The sequence below is a fragment of the Coregonus clupeaformis genome, unplaced genomic scaffold (genome assembly GCF_020615455.1).
Source record: "Coregonus clupeaformis isolate EN_2021a unplaced genomic scaffold, ASM2061545v1 scaf0078, whole genome shotgun sequence".
Classification (NCBI taxonomy): Eukaryota; Metazoa; Chordata; class Actinopteri; order Salmoniformes; family Salmonidae; genus Coregonus; species Coregonus clupeaformis.
Window position 1 is genome coordinate 596754 of NW_025533533.1, and position 6000 is coordinate 602753.

A 6000-nucleotide genomic window follows, 5' to 3' on the forward strand; every position below is an offset into this window, starting at 1 on the left:
TAGTCAGTGTATTTATTGTAAACAGTGTGAGGGTCTACTAAGAGTTACTAAGGGTTAGTCAGTGTATTTATTGTAAACAGTGTGAGGGCTACTAAGAGTTACTAAGGGTTAGTCAGTGTATTTATTGTAAACAGTGTGAGGGCTACTAAGAGTTACTAAAGGTTAGTCAGTGTATTTATTGTAAACAGTGTGAGGGTCTACTAAGAGTTACTAAGGGTTAGTCAGTGTATTTATTGTAAACAGTGTGAGGGCTACTAAGAGTTACTAAGGGTTAGTCAGTGTATTTATTGTAAACAGTGTGAGGGCTACTAAGAGTTACTAAGGGTTAGTCAGTGTATTTATTGTAAACAGTGTGAGGGCTACTAAGAGTTACTAAAGGGTTAGTCAGTGTATTTATTGTAAACAGTGTGAGGGCTACTAAGAGTTACTAAGGGTTAGTCAGTGTATTTATTGTAAACAGTGTGAGGGCTACTAAGAGTTACTAAGGGTTAGTCAGTGTATTTATTGTAAACAGTGTGAGGGCTACTAAGAGTTACTAAAGGTTAGTCAGTGTATTTATTGTAAACAGTGTGAGGGCTACTAAGAGTTACTAAAGGGTTAGTCAGTGTATTTATTGTAAACAGTGTGAGGGCTACTAAGAGTTACTAAAGGGTTAGTCAGTGTATTTATTGTAAACAGTGTGAGGGTCTACTAAGAGTTACTAAGGGTTAGTCAGTGTATTTATTGTAAACAGTGTGAGGGCTACTAAGAGTTACTAAGGGTTAGTCAGTGTATTTATTGTAAACAGTGTGAGGGCTACTAAGAGTTACTAAGGGTTAGTCAGTGTATTTATTGTAAACAGTGTGAGGGCTACTAAGAGTTACTAAGGGTTAGTCAGTGTATTTATTGTAAACAGTGTGAGGGGCTACTAAGAGTTACTAAGGGTTAGTCAGTGTATTTATTGTAAACAGTGTGAGGGCTACTAAGAGTTACTAAGGGTTAGTCAGTGTATTTATTGTAAACAGTGTGAGGGGCTACTAAGAGTTACTAAGGGTTAGTCAGTGTATTTATTGTAAACAGTGTGAGGGCTACTAAGAGTTACTAAGGGTTAGTCAGTGTATTTATTGTAAACAGTGTGAGGGCTACTAAGAGTTACTAAGGGTTAGTCAGTGTATTTATTGTAAACAGTGTGAGGGCTACTAAGAGTTACTAAAGGGTTAGTCAGTGTATTTATTGTAAACAGTGTGAGGGCTACTAAGAGTTACTAAGGGTTAGTCAGTGTATTTATTGTAAACAGTGTGAGGGCTACTAAGAGTTACTAAAGGGTTAGTCAGTGTATTTATTGTAAACAGTGTGAGGGCTACTAAGAGTTACTAAGGGTTAGTCAGTGTATTTATTGTAAACAGTGTGAGGGCTACTAAGAGTTACTAAGGGTTAGTCAGTGTATTTATTGTAAACAGTGTGAGGGCTACTAAGAGTTACTAAAGGTTAGTCAGTGTATTTATTGTAAACAGTGTGAGGGCTACTAAGAGTTACTAAGGGTTAGTCAGTGTATTTATTGTAAACAGTGTGAGGGCTACTAAGAGTTACTAAAGGGTTAGTCAGTGTATTTATTGTAAACAGTGTGAGGGTCTACTAAGAGTTACTAAGGTTAGTCAGTGTATTTATTGTAAACAGTGTGAGGGTCTACTAAGAGTTACTAAGGGTTAGTCAGTGTATTTATTGTAAACAGTGTGAGGGCTACTAAGAGTTACTAAGGGTTAGTCAGTGTATTTATTGTAAACAGTGTGAGGGCTACTAAGAGTTACTAAAGGGTTAGTCAGTGTATTTATTGTAAACAGTGTGAGGGTCTACTAAGAGTTACTAAGGGTTAGTCAGTGTATTTATTGTAAACAGTGTGAGGGCTACTAAGAGTTACTAAAGGGTTAGTCAGTGTATTTATTGTAAACAGTGTGAGGGCTACTAAGAGTTACTAAAGGGTTAGTCAGTGTATTTATTGTAAACAGTGTGAGGGCTACTAAGAGTTACTAAAGGGTTAGTCAGTGTATTTATTGTAAACAGTGTGAGGGCTACTAAGAGTTACTAAGGGTTAGTCAGTGTATTTATTGTAAACAGTGTGAGGGCTACTAAGAGTTACTAAGGGTTAGTCAGTGTATTTATTGTAAACAGTGTGAGGGCTACTAAGAGTTACTAAAGGGTTAGTCAGTGTATTTATTGTAAACAGTGTGAGGGCTACTAAGAGTTACTAAAGGGTTAGTCAGTGTATTTATTGTAAACAGTGTGAGGGTCTACTAAGAGTTACTAAAGGGTTAGTCAGTGTATTTATTGTAAACAGTGTGAGGGTCTACTAAGAGTTACTAAGGGTTAGTCAGTGTATTTATTGTAAACAGTGTGAGGGCTACTAAGAGTTACTAAGGGTTAGTCAGTGTATTTATTGTAAACAGTGTGAGGGCTACTAAGAGTTACTAAAGGGTTAGTCAGTGTATTTATTGTAAACAGTGTGAGGGCTACTAAGAGTTACTAAGGGTTAGTCAGTGTATTTATTGTAAACAGTGTGAGGGCTACTAAGAGTTACTAAGGGTTAGTCAGTGTATTTATTGTAAACAGTGTGAGGGCTACTAAGAGTTACTAAGGGTTAGTCAGTGTATTTATTGTAAACAGTGTGAGGGCTACTAAGAGTTACTAAGGGTTAGTCAGTGTATTTATTGTAAACAGTGTGAGGGCTACTAAGAGTTACTAAAGGGTTAGTCAGTGTATTTATTGTAAACAGTGTGAGGGCTACTAAGAGTTACTAAGGGTTAGTCAGTGTATTTATTGTAAACAGTGTGAGGGTCTACTAAGAGTTACTAAGGGTTAGTCAGTGTATTTATTGTAAACAGTGTGAGGGCTACTAAGAGTTACTAAGGGTTAGTCAGTGTATTTATTGTAAACAGTGTGAGGGCTACTAAGAGTTACTAAAGGGTTAGTCAGTGTATTTATTGTAAACAGTGTGAGGGGCTACTAAGAGTTACTAAAGGTTAGTCAGTGTATTTATTGTAAACAGTGTGACGGCTACTAAGAGTTACTAAAGGGTTAGTCAGTGTATTTATTGTAAACAGTGTGAGGGCTACTAAGAGTTACTAAAGGTTAGTCAGTGTATTTATTGTAAACAGTGTGAGGGCTACTAAGAGTTACTAAGGGTTAGTCAGTGTATTTATTGTAAACAGTGTGAGGGCTACTAAGAGTTACTAAGGGTTAGTCAGTGTATTTATTGTAAACAGTGTGAGGGCTACTAAGAGTTACTAAGGGTTAGTCAGTGTATTTATTGTAAACAGTGTGAGGGCTACTAAGAGTTACTAAGGGTTAGTCAGTGTATTTATTGTAAACAGTGTGAGGGCTACTAAGAGTTACTAAGGGTTAGTCAGTGTATTTATTGTAAACAGTGTGAGGGCTACTAAGAGTTACTAAGGGTTAGTCAGTGTATTTATTGTAAACAGTGTGAGGGCTACTAAGAGTTACTAAGGGTTAGTCAGTGTATTTATTGTAAACAGTGTGAGGGGCTACTAAGAGTTACTAAAGGGTTAGTCAGTGTATTTATTGTAAACAGTGTGAGGGCTACTAAGAGTTACTAAGGGTTAGTCAGTGTATTTATTGTAAACAGTGTGAGGGCTACTAAGAGTTACTAAAGGGTTAGTCAGTGTATTTATTGTAAACAGTGTGAGGGCTACTAAGAGTTACTAAGGGTTAGTCAGTGTATTTATTGTAAACAGTGTGAGGGCTACTAAGAGTTACTAAAGGGTTAGTCAGTGTATTTATTGTAAACAGTGTGAGGGCTACTAAGAGTTACTAAAGGGTTAGTCAGTGTATTTATTGTAAACAGTGTGAGGGCTACTAAGAGTTACTAAGGGTTAGTCAGTGTATTTATTGTAAACAGTGTGAGGGCTACTAAGAGTTACTAAAGGTTAGTCAGTGTATTTATTGTAAACAGTGTGAGGGCTACTAAGAGTTACTAAGGGTTAGTCAGTGTATTTATTGTAAACAGTGTGAGGGGCTACTAAGAGTTACTAAGGGTTAGTCAGTGTATTTATTGTAAACAGTGTGAGGGCTACTAAGAGTTACTAAAGGGTTAGTCAGTGTATTTATTGTAAACAGTGTGAGGGCTACTAAGAGTTACTAAGGGTTAGTCAGTGTATTTATTGTAAACAGTGTGAGGGCTACTAAGAGTTACTAAGGGTTAGTCAGTGTATTTATTGTAAACAGTGTGAGGGGCTACTAAGAGTTACAAAGGGTTAGTCAGTGTATTTATTGTAAACAGTGTGAGGGCTACTAAGAGTTACTAAGGGTTAGTCAGTGTATTTATTGTAAACAGTGTGAGGGCTACTAAGAGTTACTAAGGGTTAGTCAGTGTATTTATTGTAAACAGTGTGAGGGGCTACTAAGAGTTACAAAGGGTTAGTCAGTGTATTTATTGTAAACAGTGTGAGGGCTACTAAGAGTTACTAAGGGTTAGTCAGTGTATTTATTGTAAACAGTGTGAGGGCTACTAAGAGTTACTAAGGGTTAGTCAGTGTATTTATTGTAAACAGTGTGAGGGCTACTAAGAGTTACTAAGGGTTAGTCAGTGTATTTATTGTAAACAGTGTGAGGGGCTACTAAGAGTTACTAAAGGGTTAGTCAGTGTATTTATTGTAAACAGTGTGAGGGGCTACTAAGAGTTACTAAGGGTTAGTCAGTGTATTTATTGTAAACAGTGTGAGGGCTACTAAGAGTTACTAAGGGTTAGTCAGTGTATTTATTGTAAACAGTGTGAGGGGCTACTAAGAGTTACTAAAGGGTTAGTCAGTGTATTTATTGTAAACAGTGTGAGGGCTACTAAGAGTTACTAAAGGGTTAGTCAGTGTATTTATTGTAAACAGTGTGAGGGCTACTAAGAGTTACTAAAGGTTAGTCAGTGTATTTATTGTAAACAGTGTGAGGGGCTACTAAGAGTTACTAAAGGTTAGTCAGTGTATTTATTGTAAACAGTGTGAGGGTCTACTAAGAGTTACTAAGGGTTAGTCAGTGTATTTATTGTAAACAGTGTGAGGGCTACTAAGAGTTACTAAGGGTTAGTCAGTGTATTTATTGTAAACAGTGTGAGGGCTACTAAGAGTTACTAAAGGGTTAGTCAGTGTATTTATTGTAAACAGTGTGAGGGCTACTAAGAGTTACTAAAGGTTAGTCAGTGTATTTATTGTAAACAGTGTGAGGGTCTACTAAGAGTTATTAAGGGTTAGTCAGTGTATTTATTGTAAACAGTGTGAGGGCTACTAAGAGTTACTAAGGGTTAGTCAGTGTATTTGTTGTAAACAGTGTGAGGGGCTACTAAGAGTTACTAAGGGTTAGTCAGTGTATTTATTGTAAACAGTGTGAGGGCTACTAAGAGTTACTAAAGGTTAGTCAGTGTATTTATTGTAAACAGTGTGAGGGCTACTAAGAGTTACTAAGGGTTAGTCAGTGTATTTATTGTAAACAGTGTGAGGGCTACTAAGAGTTACTAAAGGGTTAGTCAGTGTATTTATTGTAAACAGTGTGAGGGCTACTAAGAGTTACTAAGGGTTAGTCAGTGTATTTATTGTAAACAGTGTGAGGGCTACTAAGAGTTACTAAAGGGTTAGTCAGTGTATTTATTGTAAACAGTGTGAGGGCTACTAAGAGTTACTAAGGGTTAGTCAGTGTATTTATTGTAAACAGTGTGAGGGTCTACTAAGAGTTACTAAAGGGTTAGTCAGTGTATTTATTGTAAACAGTGTGAGGGCTACTAAGAGTTACTAAGGGTTAGTCAGTGTATTTATTGTAAACAGTGTGAGGGGCTACTAAGAGTTACTAAAGGGTTAGTCAGTGTATTTATTGTAAACAGTGTGAGGGCTACTAAGAGTTACTAAGGGTTAGTCAGTGTATTTATTGTAAACAGTGTGAGGGCTACTAAGAGTTACTAAGGGTTAGTCAGTGTATTTATTGTAAACAGTGTGAGGGCTACTAAGAGTTACTAAGGGTTAGTCA